Here is an 18,171-nt window from a genome sequence, read left to right on the forward strand (position 1 = left end):
TATTTCACTTAAGAGAATGCTCTCAATTTGCAAGATGCATTACTACTCTGTAGAGAAAGTATGCAAAACAACAAAACATAAGCTACTCATTTTAGAGATATCTTCATCTAGCTCAGACATCATTAAAGGCAGCTAAGGTATAATATGTTAACCTCTACAAGAAGCTTCAAAATGTAATCAAATTATTTCCAAAAGTATGATATTATATGGACCATGTTGTCATTACTGGAAAACTATTATGTCAAAAGGTGACATAATGCAAAAAAGTGGCATGTGATTTTAAAATTTTTTCTTAATATTTCCTGTGTGTTTTATTCTGAAAACAAACTTTATACCATTAATCTAAGTTATTTTTATTTCTTTGATAGGTGAATTTCTCTACATAGAAGTCATTTATTTTTCAACTATCTAGTAAAATAATGCCAAATGTCATTTCTTCCAATTCACTCAGTGAATGGTACCCAATATATGCAAAAGTACACCTTGCAATGCCCTTTTCCATAAGCAAAAATATGTAGCAAATGCCTTCTGTCTTGCTTATTTATATGTAGAGGATCTGGAGGCTTATAGCCAAGAAATTTGTTAAATTTTTTTGGATGCAAAACATTTATTGGTATACTGTAAATATACATAATGATAATATTCATCATAGGGAATTTGTACTGTATGTGATATATCTAGCTTCCTTTTATCCCTTTCCTCCCCTCTCCCTTCAACCCTTCTTCCTCTCCTTATTTACAAAAGCTTTGTTTCCATGTTTCCCTTCTATTCCCTTTTTTTCTTGTCCCTTCCTTCCTTCCCGCTCCCGTCTCCCTTGTTCCCCTTCTCATTTGAATATTTTCTTCCCATTTCCCCAAATCCATTATTTTGGTCCTTATTTCCATTTTCAGTTTCTCACACCAGACAAACAATGAGGGTATTTAAACGTGTGCCAGATTTATCTCACTTAAGAGTACGGTCTCAAAGTGCATACATTTAGTTGGAAATCTCTCAAGCTTATTCTTCTTACGACAGAGTAGTACTCCCATATATATATATATATATATATATATATATATATATATATATATGTCTTCTTTATCCATTCATCAGTTGATGGGCATTTTTGCTGTTTCCAAGATTTAGCTATTAGAAATTATGCCACTATAAACATGGATTTGCATGTATTGCTGTGGTGTAATTCTTTTAATACTTTCCAAAAGATACAAAGAAGGGGAATAGCTGGGTTGAATGGAACCTCTAGTCTTAGTTTTTGAGAAATCTCCACACCAATTTCTCCAGTGGTTACACTAGTCTACACTCCCACCAATAGTGGAGAAGGGTTCCTTTTTCCTCACAGCCTCACCAGCATTTATTATTGCTTGATTTCTTGATAACAGCCATTCTTTCTGGAATAAGATGGAATCTCAGTGTTGCTTTAATTTGCATCTCTCAAATGACCCGTGATATTGAACATTTTTTCATATATTTATTTGTCATTTGTACTTCTTTATCTGAGAAGTGTCTATTCATTTCAGATGCCCATTTTTCAATTGGGTCTTTAAATCTGGGTGGTCTGACCTTTTGAGTTCTTTATATAGCCTAGATACTAGTACTTTATCTGAGTAACAGCTGGCAAAAAATTTTCCCACACTGTGGGTTGCCTCTTTACTCTGTTAGTGGTTTCTTTGGCTGTGAAAATGTTTTCTAATAAGATGAGATTCTAGTTGTTGATTCTTTGTGATATTTCCTATGCAATCAGAGTTTTTTTCATAAAGTCTTTGCCTACACGTGTCTCCAAGAGTTCAACCTATTCTATCTTGAAGAAGATATTGTGTTTCTGGTTTAATATTTAAATATTTGATCCATTTTGATTTTAGTTTCATGCATGGTGAAAGATATGGGTCTAATTTTAATCTTTGGAATATGGAAAGTCAGTTTTTCCAGCACTGTTTATTAAAGAGGCTATCTTTCTTCTAGTGAAGATGTTTGGCTCCTTTGTTAAAGAGGAGGTGGCTGAGTATGTTTGGAGTTGTTTCTGTTTCTTCTAATCTGTTCCATTTATCCTCAAGTCCATTTTTTTGCCTGTACCATGCTGTTTTTAACAAATAGCTTTGTAGTATAATTTGAAGTCAGGCATTGTGATGCCCCCTACCTTGCCTTTGTTGCCCAGAATTACTTTTGCTATTCTGTATCTGTGTTTATTCCAAATGAATTTTAGGGTTGTTTTCTCTAATTCTGTGAGATATGCTATTGGTATATTCATTGGGATTGGATTAAGTCTTTAAAACAATTTTCGAAGTGTGATAGTTTTCATTATATTGCTTCTTCTTACCCAAAAACAAGGGACAGCTTTCCATTTTCTGATATCCTTTTTAATCTTCTTTTCTAGAGTACTGTAGTAAGGTCTTCCATATAAAGGTCTTTTACTTCCTTCATTAGATTGATCCTAGGTATTTCATTTTTTTGGATGCTATTATGAAAGGTATTGTTTCCTTAATTTCTCTTTCAATGAGTTTGTTATTTGTGTACAGGAATTCTATTGATTTTTGAGTGTTCACTTTGTATCCATGTTTGCTACTGAAGTTGGCTATTAAATTGAGATATCTTTTAGTGGAGTTTTGGGGGTCCAAAAGTTCATTTAGAGTGTCATGTCATCTTCATATAATGATAATTTAACTTCTTTCTTTCTATCCCTAGTTTTTAAAAATTTCTTTCTCTTGTCTAACTGCTTTAAATAATGTTTCTAGAACTATATTGAATGAGAGTGGTGACAGTGCATATCTTTGTCTTGTTTCTGATTTTAGAGTGAAAGCTTTCAGGTTTTTGTTCTTTTAGTATGATGTTGGCTGTTGATTTGTTATAGATGACTTTCATTAGATTAAGATTAAGACCATCTATTCCAATTTTCTGTAGGTTTTTTAAAATCAGGAATCAGTATTGGACTTTTCAAATATTTTTCTCACCTATTCAAATCATCATATTGTTTTTGTCACTGGCTCTATTAATATGGTGTATTACATTTAGTGATTTGCATATGTTGAACCATCCCTGCATCCTTGGGAGGAATTCTACTTGATTATGGTGTATAACCTTCTTGATGATTTGCTGCATTCTTTTTGCCAGTATATTATTGAGGATTTTTGATTCTATGTTCATTAGGGGGACTGGACTGTAGTTCTCTTTTTTGATTGCATCCTTCTCTGATTTTGGTATCAGGGTAATACTTGCCTCCAGGAATGAATTTGGGAGTATTACTTCCCTTTCAAATTCATTAAACAGTTTGAGAAGTAGCAGCATTAGTTTTTCTCTAAATTTCTTGTAGAATTCAGCAGTGCATCCATCATTCCCTGTGCTTTGCTTTGTTGGTTGGTTTTCAATTTCATGGAATGATATTGTTATTTAAAATTTTTATATCTTCTTGATTCATCTTTGCTAACTCATTGTATCTAGGAATCTGTCCATTTCTTCTGTTTTGTTCATCTTATTAGAGTACAGGTTCTTCAAGTAGGTAGTGATGTACTTCCTGATTTATGCAGAATCTCTTGTGATTTAACTGTTTTCATTCCTAATTGCATGGATTTGAGTCTATTCTTCCATTTTTTGATAAGGCCAAAGAGTTGTCAATTTTATTTAATTTTTCAAAGAACAACTCAATTCATTGATATTTTGTATTGTTTTCTTAATCTTGATTCCATTAATTTCTGCTCTGATCCTTACAATTTCCTCCCTCATACAAACTTTGGACATGGCTTGCTCTTATTTTTCTATAAGTTCGAGGTTCAACATTAGGTTGTTTATTTGAGCTCACTCTGTTTTTCTGATATGGGAATTTTCTGCTATTAATTTCTCTTCTAGGATTGCTTTCATTACATCCTGTAAGTTCCAGTATGTTGTATTGGCATTATCATTTAATTGTAGAAAATAATTTCTTCTTTAATTTCATGTGTGCAAATTGGTTGCTCATGAAGGTGTTATTTAATTTCTATGTGTTTATATAGTTCTGTGGTTTCTTTTGCCAATGAATTGCAATTTCATTGCATTATATGGTCTGATAATATGTATGGGATAATTTGAATTTCTTTACATGTACTTAAGGTGTTCTATGGGCAAGTGTGTGGTCTATTTTGGAGAACTTCCCATGTGAAGCTGAGATGAATGTATATTCCGATGTTATGGGGTGGGACACTCTGTAGACATCTAAGTCTATTTCTTCAAACTTTTGGTTCAGTTCTGATTTTTTTTGTTGACTTTTTTGTCTAATTGATCTGTTTATTTGTGACAGTGGGGTATTGAAAACCCCTCTTAAATTGTATTAGTACTTATTTGATTTTTCATGTCCTTTTTTTATATAGTTGGATTAAAAATCAGTTTTACTTAAATTTTCTCAAACATTCTAGGTCATTTATCTTATTTTCAGAGATGCGACATTTTGATTCAAGTTATGTAAAACAAAGTATATAATATTTAGCTCCTATATCAATACATTGAATATTTATTTATCTATTCATTTTTACATACTTCCTGTGAAAAATTCAAAAATGCTAAGTGATAGATAGCTTTAATTTGCTATGTATCTAGGACTATGCTTTAACTTGCTGTATACCCAGGACTATGCCAAGTGAATTTTAAGTATAATATTAGTAAATGTTTACACAACTCAGGATTAATACTCTTAAAATCTCCATTTTACTGTTGTTGGATCTGCAGCTAAGCATGTTACATATGTTGATAAAAGATCTACTTTATAAATTACTCCAACCAAGGTAATTTGAAACTAGAACATGTACAATGAAGTGGACTTTTTTTTTTTTTGGTACCAGGGATCAAACCCGAGTCCTTGCGCTTGCGAGGCAGGCAGCGGAACCACTGAGCTAAGTTGTAAATGACTAGAAAATATAACCCACTGCAAGATTAAAAATACAAAACAAGAAAACAACTCCTAAAGCTTTCTGCTATGTTAAATCAGCTTTTGCTTCTAAACAGAAGCTGCTCAATGAGTGTTATCAGGTCCATTTTCTGAAAATAAAAGCACCGATTCAGAACTTTATATAGAAAATAGAAAAAAAATTAAAACAAAACTCAAATCAGCAATGAAAAAGGAGACTGATAATAAGCTAAAGAAATGTTTAAATGAATCTACTAGCAAAGGCATAAATACTTATGCATATAAAGAGGTGAGGAAAAGGAAGACTTTTTTATGGAGAAAATAGGCAATGAAACACTTCACTACTTATCAAAAAATGATAAATAAAGATATTCCTAGAAAGACCAAAAGAGAAAACAATAGATGTTGCAGTAGAAAATTTACTCTTTGCACACTTTGCACAACTCCTCTGGCATCACTCAATATGGACATGTGTGATATGATGGCCCTACAAGAAGCTTTTAGAACTAAACAATGTAGTTGAAAATATAGGTTTATTATAGGAATATAAAAACTTAACTTCAAATGGAAAATCAATTCCTAATTATATATAAAATGACAAAAGCAAACATACAAAATGTAGGAAATACATTTGTGTGTGCCATCAGACAAAAATACATATTACTTTGGAAATAATAAAAAATGAGGATAGCAACATTGGTATATACATTTAATTGATTAGTTTAATGATTGTTTAAATCCTGATTGACTCTAACTTGAGAAGATATATGTGGAAAACTATTTCTTCAAATACAGAAGATGAAGGAAGTAGGTTAATCTATAATGTTGCCCATGTTCCTTGCAGACGTTAATGATATTTCAAACAGAAGGTGAGTAGAGGCTTTTGAAAAATGATGAGACATGAAGTTCTAAATCTGGGAGCCTAAACTACTAATTGTTGAATAAAATGATTAAGTAGAAAGATTATTCATCATTCCAGGAAGCTGGATGATTATATGATGATATACTTGTGACCTGCGCAGAAAATCAAAGTACATCAGTATGAAGTATTGTATGTCTTACATGGTTTTCTGTATTTGTCCTTCATTCCTTTAATTTCTTCATTTCCATTAAGTATTTATATAAATGATCAGGTTCCATAAAGAGTTTGAACTGGTTAGAACTATAACATACAATTTTGCCAGCCTCATCTAATTTACCATTTTAAAGGATGTCTCTTTGTGGGAATGAGTTGTTTTAACCTACTCAGGGCATTGTTCAAGTTCTGGGGAGGAAACACAGATAGTAGCAATCAAGCTCTGTAGACACTGAAACATTAAGGGTTAGTAAGAGCGTTCCTGTTTTGAGCAGTGCTGTCACTTTGGAGCCCTCTATACCCCTTTTTTTAAGACTTAGCACTGTGAACATTTTGCACTGGAGTCATTTGAAAATATATCTGTTCCCTGACTTGCTCAAAGGTCTCAAAGTCATCATTTTTGTTCATTTCTATATATAGGTAGCCCATAAAAATGAGGCTGAAATTACAGTGCACATGTTCTAGGCCCAGGTTTATCTCAGATTACAAGAGTTAATCTTGGCCAAGGAATGGCATAGAAGATTCTGTTCTGCTATTTCAGAAAGATTTCCATCCAGAAAGAGTCTTGTGTGAGTTGGGGTAAGAAATGGCTTTGCTGGATTACTGTTCAAGTGACAACTTTCATTTTAAAGTTCTAAACTTATTCTGTCCACTCAATACTTCCTCCTAAATAGTTGACTTTTATGCAAGAGATATTTTATCTTTTATCTAGTCAAAAATCAACAAGAAACAAAGAAGGTTTAACCTTATATGATGTTTTCATCAGTGTTTTGGAGGAAAAAAAAAATCACATCTTCTGCTATGCCAAATACTTACAAGGCTGCTGTAGGCTTCCAATATTCTAAGAGTCAGTCACAGTGATCCTCTGGGAAACCTAATTTTCTACATGGAGACACATATTGGATCCTAGTCTAGGACCTGACATAAAATGTGCCCTCTTTTTATTTTTTAGAGTTAATAAACTATAAAAAGGCATGAATTGTATTTTTAAGGGTACAACATTGTTAACTGTAATTCATAAAGTCCATTTCCTTTTTTAAAAAGTCACATTTTCCTTAAAATATCTGCATCCCAAAAGACATTTTTGAATATTTCAATATGAGTAGGGAATAAATATGCTTCAAATAAGTTAAAATAGGATATATAATTATACTGTTCTCTCCCTTGGATATCCAACAACTACTTACTCCTACAGTTTCTGAACAACTAATATTTACAAAGTGCAATGAAAAATTTCCAGTGAAACATAGCTAAACTACCTTGAATTGCATAGAAATTTTTTAATTTTAATTTTAATAAATTCTAATAATATTTTCTAAAAACAAACATATTTGTATATTTCCTGTCTTCTGGTAGATTCTTCATATGAAGGTTAAAAATATATATCTTCCAAGTTTTCAAGAGCCTTCCAAATTAATTTTTTAACAAATTCTCCATAATCCCCCACTGACTGATTCTCTAATCTTAGAAGACCAACTTATTCTACTTTCCTGACTTTTCTCTTCAACTGTAGTTCAAAAGCATGATCCATACAACATCTTTGATCTTGGAATTTCTTACCAACCACTATATTTCAACAGATGTAAAAGTACCTATTGAATTAAGCACATCCATGCAAAAAAATGCATTGAGTTGTACTTTCTTATCAGAAAGGAGAGAGAAGATACTAATATTGGATTAACTAACAAAATTGCATGTATTTTTTTTTAAACTGATGACTTAAGTAGGTGAGAATTCCCTGTTTTGTAAAAGAAGAAATCCATTGTAAAAGCAATAGTTGCTTACTTAATAAATCTCTTTCACATATTTGCTTTTTTAAAAACTTAACTTTTCTATTTCTTATAATGAAAAGAACCCTGATTTGATCCCGGATTCTGCCAATGGTTTTTAATAAATCCTATAGTATTATTGTGGCCAATTTTTCTCCTCTATACATTAGAGATTTAAGATTGGTTCCAAGTTTATCAGCTCAAATACTTTTGTCATTCTCCAGCTACTGTGTGGAGCACATTGTGTGAAGAAAGTCTGACAGACTTCAGTAGATGTTCTCAACCTAGAACCCTAAGAAGAGAGAAACAGATGGTCCCTATGAATTGTCCCACTGAAGGAAGAGAGCTGATGTCTTTTTCCACCAACTCTGTCCCTTTAATGGTTGAAGGTTTCCCCTAAGTCGGGGAAGCTCACTACCCCTACAAATATAGGGTACATCTGTGCATGAACTAAGTGCCGCTTGAATCATTTGAAAACATGTCTTGAGGCTATAAGTGAGGAAATGAGGAAAGGCTGCCTGAGGAAGAATATAAAATATGAGAACAAGGCAGAAAGTATGGAGTTAAGGAGCTATCCTGTGGTATGGATGTTGAATGTCTTTCCAAAGCCCATGGTTAAAGGCTTGGGGCCCAAGCTGGTGCTAGGGGGAGGCAGTGGAAGCTTTGAGAGGTGGGGTCTAGTGGAAGGTTTTTAGAAACTTATCAACATACAAATTTTGGGGGACACATGTTCAGACTGTAGCAGTAATCACCTGTATCAGTGTCACCAGTGATACCTTTCAGGTCCCCTGATACCCTGTATTCTGCCAAGGGAAATGATTCTTACTAAGTGAACAAGGCCAGAAAAAGTTAAATCTTGTCTTCATCACATCAGTTCAAATCCATATGACTTCTCACACGGACTAACACAACAGTCTCCAAGCAATTTGCTCTAGCTGTAGTCTTCTATATTCATAGTGCAGTGGGGAAAAGTCTTAAGCTTCTCTTCCTTACTGCTCTCATTAGCATAATTTATTTGAACACCAAGAATGGTCTTAGCAGTGCCATAATGTCCTTTCTCTTTGAAGACATCAAATTCATTGATCCTGTACTGCATTTCAGTAAACCTGTTTTATGGCCACCTTGGTAGCTCATAATTAATTGAAACTTCATGTAATTTAAAATTAAATTCCAATATAGGACACTTCTCCAAGAATTCTTCACCTATATCTTATTTCCAGTATCGCCATTCATTTAACTTGTTTAGCATTAAAGGTTTGTGACTTTTCCCTTTCCTTACATATTGTCTCAGTCATTTCTGAGACTCATTTCCTTCCGAACATAGCCTGTAATAATGACAGAATATATACATGAATACTTTCAAGTATCTAAATCTTAGATCACTCATTCATTGCTCATTTCTTCATCTATTAATATTACTAGTAACTGTGTCAAGCCAAGAACCATCAAGCTGCTCATACCTCACGAGAAGAAGAGGAAACAGACATCATGAACAGATTCTTACAGAAACACTGTGATAAGAAAAATATAGAGAAAGAAACTGATTTGGAGCTCGAATGAACATCCATTCTGTTAGAATCAAGGGAGAATTCTTATGAGTGTTGTTCCATGAATTAGTTTGCAAATAATAAATCAGAGTTAGCCAGCCATGGAGCAGTGTGAAGATATTCTAGTTGAAGGGCACAGCACTAATAAAGACAGAGTTATAATGTATTATATGCAGAGAATTATAAGCAGTTTAGTATTTTGGGTATGTAAGTGTAGAGGAGACTAGCAATACATAAGGAAATAATGACTTCATGTAGTACTCGGATGTTACACAGCAGGACCAGGCCTTCAGATTTTAGGTGAGGTTTTAATTACTCTTACATTTCCCATTTTCTAACCATTTTACCAAAGCTTTTATTAAAATTATCTTTATGGAGTTTTGACTTGCCACTCCCAGTGGAAAATTTTCTTACTTTAATTAAAAACATCTCCATCAACACTCTCTCTTTCTTTAAACTTTTTCCTCCCTCAGCTTCTTTTTCTATTTTTTTTAACATTTGATATTGTTTGTATCTTGACATCCCCCCAAAACCTCATGAGCTCATAGGTGGTACTTTTTGGAGGTGTTTGGATCCAGGGCATGGGAATGTGGATTAAGGGTGTAATAATAAGATTAGTCCACTCATTGATTTAGCATAGTACTGGTGTAACGGGAAGCCTGGCTTTGGATGGCACCAGCCAATAGACCTGTGGTCTGGATAGAATATAAAGGGACAGAAAGAAGGCAAGCTGCTACTTTCTGACTGCCCTGCAATAAACTGTTCTTCCTCTGCCATGACCGTCTGTTATGCTGCCCTGCCGTGGGGCGAGCTGACTCAGACTGAAGCCTCTACAGACTATGCACTGAAGTAAACTTTTCCTCCTTTAACTTGTGAGGGTCAGGTATTTTGTCTCAGCCACGACAAAGTAACGAAGACAATGTGGTATTATTTGTATCTATTAATAGGTATTGAAATTTAAATATGAAATGTTCCCAAAAGACTCATGTGATGAGGACTTGATCCCCAATGCCTGCTACAGTGTTCAGAGGTGGAGCCTCGAAAAGTGACTGCGTCATGAGAACTCTAACCTCATGGATGGGCTAATCCATTAATGAGCTAATTAGCCAAATGGGCTTATTAGTAAGTGTGGCTTAATTGGATAAAGCTGGTGACTGTATGTACATGTGATATGCTTTCCCAGCCTCTTACTTTCTGGTTTCTCTCTCTCGTTCTCTGCTTCCTGGTTGTCCTGAGGTGAGCAACTTTCTTCCATTATGCCCTTTTTGCCATGATGTTCTGCCTTGGAGCCAGCTGACCACCAATGGAAACCTCTGAATCCATTAGCTGAAATATACCTTCCTTCTTTTAAATTGGTATGTCACATATTTTGTCATAGCAAGAAAACACGATGAAGTTCAGTGTGATATTTCCATACAGGCAGACAGTGTACACTGATCAAATGCAAACTCATTACCAGCTAGGGCCCACCTGTTAGTCACTATTCAACATTCACATCAACTTTTTAAAACTTTCATATATGAGGCAGAAAATGGGGGACTTGTTTTTCTATGTCTAGTTTGTTTCACTTAACATAATGTCCTTCAGTTCCTTCAATTTTGCTGTAAAAGGCAGAATTTTATTCTTCTATATGTCTGAATAATATTCCATTGTGTATATATACTATATTTTCTTTATTCATTCATCTCTTGATAGGTATCTAGAGAGATTACTAGAAGAAAATAGGAATGTATTTCAAGATATGGGTAAAACACAGATTTTCTGAGTAGGACCTTTTTAGCTTTAGTTTCTTGTCCTAATACCACATCAGAAGTCTTAAGGTGAGGCAAGCAGTCTGAAAATATGGAACAAATTGTTAAGGCTCCAACTTACTCATGGACAGATTGACATAAGGAATTGCCTCATCAAGTTCTGTTGGAAAGGAGAGGTAATTTCATAAGGAAAATTCTATTTTATCAAGATTTGCTGGGGAGTTCCTTTATATGGACATTGGATTCAGAAAATTAAAGGTCATCCTAGACTCCTCCTTCATATCAAGGCTTCAGTTTCCAAGACCCAGTATAGCTGTTAAAAGCCAGCTGTACCTTCTCCACTCCACAGTAGCAGCCTCATTAGATCTCACAGAGCCTGTAAAAAGAAGCTGCACATCTTATTCTCTTTCCTTTCCTATCCACCCTCAATCTGCTTCCAGAGGATCTGTTCTTAAAATGTCATATATCAGGAAATCCTATACTATTTGTTATCTGAATATTCTCTGAAATTTCCTGTCTATACATTTCCACTTGCTAGTCCTTCTGTCTGAAATAATCCTGTACAATGTAATTATCTAATATCGATTTTACTGTAAAAATTTCTTTTTTACTTCTTCAGAATAGAAGGATTTTTAGTCTTGAAATTTTGTGTATCTACAGTGGTACCTCAGTTCATGAATTTAATTAATTCCATGATTCTAGGGAAGATGGCCATGGGTTGTATTCATCAGCCCACACAGAATTCACAAATGGAATCAAAATTTTGTAGAATGCTTCTGTTCATGAACCAAATTGACTGAAAGCAGAGGGTTTGTGAACTGAGGAATTATTGTATTAATATACACACTTATCAACCCTTGTGACAAGTTATGTCTACTGATTTACATCTCTGACTATTCTTAATGATCTGGAGCACATTCATGGATACTGAAGAAGGTATACTAAAAGTCATTTTAAGATCTTTTTAATCTTTCTTAATATTCATCACATTTAGTATTTCCAACAAGTCTCCATGTTCCAGGCAACTGGTTTGAATCTAACTGAAATTTGATTTGAAATAAATCAGGGTCTCTGATGCCCATGTAGAATTAATCATTTCATCCATGTTTACTTTCTATTGAAATATTTATTATGAAATATAAAGTTTGTAGAATATTTTTACTTATCTTGCTTATTTTAGATTTTTCTGAAGGCATGGATTTTTTATTGTTCTTTAAATATCTACCATGTAGCTATTAATTTCTAGTATATTTTCAACAGTAAGAAAGACAACTAGTGCTCATCTAACATTTCTAAAACTCTGTTGGAATTAGGTTGGAGCAAAGTGCTGAGTTTCTGCCAGTGAACTATGGCAAATGTGTTGTGTGGTCACCTCCAGCCCCATCAGTGAAGGCCAGTTGAGCCTCCTTCAATCCCCTCATCATTTAGAATCCACCAGAAGTGAAATTTATTTGATTGTATCACAGGTTGCAGGAGGTTGAAATATTTTGATAACTGAGTAGAAGAGATTCTACTATTGGTTTAGAAATTTATGTAAAAATACTCTAGTATTAACTGTTATTATCCACATTCTGTAATTTGAAAATTGAAAAAAATGATTACAGTAATGTAATTTATAGAATTTTGGAGTCTTTGAGTTCAGCAGTAATATGGAGGATGATGAACAAATCTGAAATCAAATGTGAATTTCAAATAGAGGCCATTGTATATAGTACAGTAATTATGGCTGAGGTGGTAGATATATTTTTCACTTTATTAAAAATATAGTTGTTTATAAAAGTTCATTATGCATTAAAATTCACAATAAAAATTTAATGATCCAGGCTTCTTATATTTTAAAAGGACAATGTATAGGTTTTATTTCCTTATGCTTCATTGATAATGTTCAGGGTTCATTTTAATAGTTACATTTAAACACTGTTGAACTATGGAATTATAAATAATGTATGTTGCAAATATATAGCATTGTGCAAAGAATGTACAACAGTTAGAAGTATAGTTAGTCAGGTTACTAGAGTTTGAGAACAATTGTATTGCTTAGTTTAATTATTTATGTGAGCATAGCATAAGAAATGGTATTTAATTAATTCACATTCCTATTTCCTTGCATTTCTAAAGGCCCTACACAAATGAGATATACTGATTTGCATGTCCTTAGAAAGCTCTAGTTCATATAGATGCAGTTCTCTATTAAGATTGTACTTCCTATTATGGAAACTTATGTATTTTAAAGGTCACCTTCACTGAAAGCATGAGTCCATAAGGTTGTATAAAAATCTACCAAAATGAGAGTATTATATGCATAAAAATATTAGCATAAAGATAAGAAAGGGTCATTTTGAGAGACTTACCAGGTAGAAGGAATCCACTTTGGTAGGAAGGCACACTTGTTTGCTACCACACTGATATAAATAAAAGATATTTTTCAAATGATTATGCAAGTTGCTGACAAGCATTTTGGTTATTTAAAAAAAGGAAAATAACGTGTCAACGAAATTCAAATTACATTTATAAATAACAAGAAAAGAGAAAATAGGAATAGTTCTGCTGTGCTTTTCCAGCATTCTCCATGTTAATAATTTTAATATAAATGAGGCATTTTTATAGTGTTAAGTAAATATTTCCCAAATATAAATATACATTTACGCTATGGTGTTCATGGCTTGTAAATACCAATCTTGTAAATTAATGAGCATAAAAAAATATTCAGTATGCCATTTTCAGTCAGCACCTCCATATTTTTCAACCACATCATAGAAATTAGCTTGGTTATGAGCTAAAAGACTTTATTAAAATCAATTAAGAAGCTGAGTAAGAAAAACACTGGCTAATATCAGTGCTCAAGAGTGTTTTGGGCTGTGTTTTGTTGATTTCATGTTTTCTCTTCCAAAAGTAGGAACAAATTGTTATTCCTTATGTACCAGATCCTTTAACATTTTAAGAGCAGAATCTATTTTAATCGACATAACAAGTTTACAGAGTAGACAAATTGTTGTTTCCATTTCACAGGTTAAAGAAAAATGAAGTTTAATTTGAACTCTGATCAGTCTGATTACAAAGTCATGATCTTAACTACACTGTTTTATGTCCTCACATTGGCCTTCAGGTCTGTCAAATATACTACATCTTTAACACCACTGGCTTAATTTTAATTTACATAAAACATGGAACCTCTAGTGGACAGGCAATTCCTTGCACTGATCTAATTGCTAAACTTCCAGTCTGTTGAAGGACCTTAGTATTATCTGAAGCAGTGAGGTCATAAACATGATGATTTACAAAACCTTTGTATGTAAAGAGTTTACATACTATTTTTTTAAATCACCACATAACAGAAGCACAATTATTATCCCAATTTTACAGGTAATGAAAGTACAGGAAATTTATGACATCTCCTAAGATCACAATGCAAGTAAATTTCGGCTGGCATTGACAATCATTTAGCTTGATGTCATAGTATCTGTTCTAAACCACAGTTTTCTAGTGTTTAGAAAGTTAGGTCAGGAGACAGAGTAAATATGGAACTAAATGAAGCCTAAATAAGACATTAAGAGCCAACATTTTAACAAAAATATGTTTTACATTTTCACATACTTTGTGTGCTTACTTTTAATACTCTTCCTGGACAGGACATACAGATATCACATTATTGGTCATTTTTCTCTACTGAGGTTCCAAGTGTAGTGGAAACATGTACCCATATATAATTTTTGGAGTCTCATACAAAATTTAATTCCTTTTAAAAGCATCTTGTATGAAATACATACTCTAATAAAATAAAAAAGTGTTTTCATGAAAATTTGGCATATTACCTTGGTATTTTTAATTGTCCCTCCTAATAGACATGATTTTATGTGTTATTGTCTTTTTAAGGAGTTAAGTGAGTTTGTAAGACATTCAGATATAACAATAAACTCTTCCATGAACCATATTAATTGAAAATATTATCTTAATGAGTAGAGTTTGTTTTCATATTATTCCACAAACTCAAGTCCTTGAAACCAAACCAATCAGAGAGTATAACACAATTTTTTTCTTTTTGATTCCTAAAGCTGATTTCTTTCTTCTTCCAAAAAAACTGTCATTTTAATGACTCTTTTTATGGTGAACAAAAATCAGATAATTATGTGATGAATCTGGCATTAATTTTACTTTATCGTTATCATTTATGTAGACTTCACTGAAGATGATTTTATTTTCTTCTTCTCTTTCAGTTTTCCTTTACTTAATCCTGATTATTTTCATGGATCATCGATGTTATCAAGAATAATGTGATTAACTAAAGAAAAGAAAATAATGAATGCTATCCTTTTTTATATTCTAGTTGTAGTCAGTAATCTCCAGGCTATATAATCCTACGATAATTAACTTCAGGTAACAAAAATGACAAAAATAAAATACTCTGGCTTTTCATTATAATTTTTTTCCAAGAATTCTGGAAATGCTGTAGGGTATTATATGTGTTTTATCATGTAATTCTGATGAATATCTCTTGGCAGTTTCTATTTCCTTTTGGGATTTAACAAGCATACCCAAATGGAATTCTGTTGAGTTTTATTCACTAACCTTGGAGGACAGAAAAGCCAATCTTTCTTACTATATATTCCTACTTCTTTATATCTTTGCAGGATCTGAAAGCATATTTTTAAAAATTGCCTTTTCTCATCAATTCTTCAGTTTATACAATGATTTTTCAGCTTATGTTTCATTTTGTGATTAGTCAGTCACAATTGTCACTACTGAGAATTTTAATTTACATGTAGTAACTATTATTTTGCAATTCTCTCATTCATTGATGAATTTAATTTTATTTAAAGTCGTACTTAGTTTCCAAATCCAACTGAAGGCTTGTCCGACAATGGACAATCTGTGTTACAGAAGTGTAAGTTTGCATAACACAAAGAGGTTGCCAAGGAGGACCCCACAAGTGATCAGCATTTCTCCAATGGAGATAAATTTTGCCCATTCGTGTTTATCTTTCAAACTTTATCTAATTAACATACTAGCTATGAAACATAGAAAGTTGTAGAGATTGGCAAAAGGAAATTGAAGGATGAAAGCATTAGGCAATGAAAAAAATCATCATCCATATGAAATATTATGAAAATTTAACCTTTTCCATTAGGTTTGAGACATTATATTGTCTATTCCTATGGTGAGGATCAGAAAATTTTTATCATGATCTGAAACCCATACCAGTCTCTGTATTCTCTTCTGTAGCTCAGGATTCTGGTAGGGTATGGTCAGCAAAATAAATGAAGAGGTTGAAAAAAGTGGGTTGGGGGAAATGATCCTATTAGCGACAATTTTTTTTTAGTTCTTTGGCTCCCTTTAGTGATACCTTCTACATTGGGCAGCATGAAAACTGATTTGTGATATCAGTATACTTTCTGAGAATGCTTCTGGTACTCAGGAAAACCGGTATTTGCTCTACTACTATTTTGGGGAATTGCAACTCACTGGTTAATTGCCAGAAGCAGGGAAAATGAAGCTGATGTCCATGTTAAAGAGAAATTTGCCAAGGGCTAGTGTTAAAACCCTTTAATTTGCACTGAGTATATTGATCTATGCCATTACTAAATCCATTAAGCCCCCATCACTTTTTCCCCAAGATTAAACATTTGAAACTTAGAAAATTGAAATGGTTTACCACTGATCAAATGTCTGTTAGTGGGCACATCAGCTCCAGGTCTTCCAAGCTCCATTTTAGGCTAAACCCAGGCTCCCAGATGTCCTATACTCATCCCATAATTTCCCATTCCTTAAAGAATTTTGTATGTTTTCTTCGGGTTGTAGTTTTTCAATCTCTTTCTCACCCACACTCACCCACACACCTCAATTATAATTGAGTTGCCGACAGAACTAAATCAATAGCCCTTAGAAACTGTAACCCCCACCTACCCATGTTAACAAGTTTTTCCCTCTCATCCACCCTAGAGGCAGTGATAAATGTGTAGTTCAATTGACCCCTTTATATCCTAGGATTAAATTCATAATGGAACTGTCAGTCAATAAGACACTATTTGGTGGTCACAGTCTAACTGAAGACTTTTTTCTGAACGCCTGTCAGTATGTGCCAAAAGATAATATTTTAAACTTCCGAATGCTTAGTACATGACTTTGATGACTTTGATTGCATAGAATTAGTAATTTAAGTCAAAAATTTTCATAGTGATTTTTTTTCTCTGAAACGGGCTAATAAATATCTTTTATGACATGAATACTGAATCATAACAACCATCTTTCGTAGTAAATCGCTTCCGAGAATTACTCAGGATGGGTGTCCCATAAAAACACTTGTGGTGTGTGTGTTGGAGCATGCCTGTAATCTCAGCACTCAGGAGGTTTAGCCAAGAGGATTGCCACAAGTTCAAGGCCAGCCTGGGCTGCATAGGGAGTTCAAGGCCAGCCTGAACATTGTGAGATCCTGTCTCAAAAACAAAACTAAACTAATCAAAAACCAAAACAAATCACCTCCTCTTTTAAGAAAAAGAAAAAAAAACCTCCACAGAATCTATTTCTAAGATGGCATGGAGATAGATTTTGTGGGTATAGAGAAAAGTTTTTGTAGGGTTGAATCTAGAAAAACATTTCTAGATTATCATTTGACATGTAAAAATAAATGAATTTGAAATGAAAAGGTTATAATTTTATATTCCTGTGTTCTTAAGTACATTGGAAAGAGAGAGAGCAGCCTCCACAGACATGCAAAGAACTGTATCTGGCTTGCTTTGCCTACTGGTGTGCTGCACATTTTGTGTTTTAATTAAAATTTTTAATTAAGAAATTTAACTATTGTAGGAACGCTCAGCAACTAACATATTCACAAGACCTCTAAATGGAGTAAGTCGTTTGTAAGAGGTAATGAACTTAAATATTGAAATGATTCTGATCAAAAGATATAGAAATATACTGAAATTGAAATTATGATGGCATTATGTTAATGTGAAAGGGTAACTCTTATCTAGTTTGGGGATGTTTTAGTCAGCATATTAAAATGCATTTTAATATTTCACTACTCTAATCCCATATAAATAGAAAGAATTCTGAACTTTGACAATATTTTTTGCTGATATATTATTACACAAAATTTTAAAAGTGTCTTGTGATATTTCTCATTTGTAGTACATCAAGCAAAGACTCACTGAGTATAAAATAAATC

At 33.2% G+C, this 18,171-nt stretch overlaps 1 pseudogene; it reads left to right on the forward strand.

Annotated features, from left to right (window-relative positions):
* The window catches only part of LOC101711122 (annexin A5-like), a 170,668-nt pseudogene that overhangs the window by 17,718 nt on the left and 134,779 nt on the right, over positions 1 to 18,171 (forward strand).

The sequence above is a fragment of the Heterocephalus glaber genome, unplaced genomic scaffold, assembly GCF_053883595.1.
Source record: "Heterocephalus glaber isolate CG9 unplaced genomic scaffold, H.glaber_assembly_v1.0 deba00001553, whole genome shotgun sequence".
Classification (NCBI taxonomy): domain Eukaryota; kingdom Metazoa; phylum Chordata; class Mammalia; order Rodentia; family Bathyergidae; genus Heterocephalus; species Heterocephalus glaber.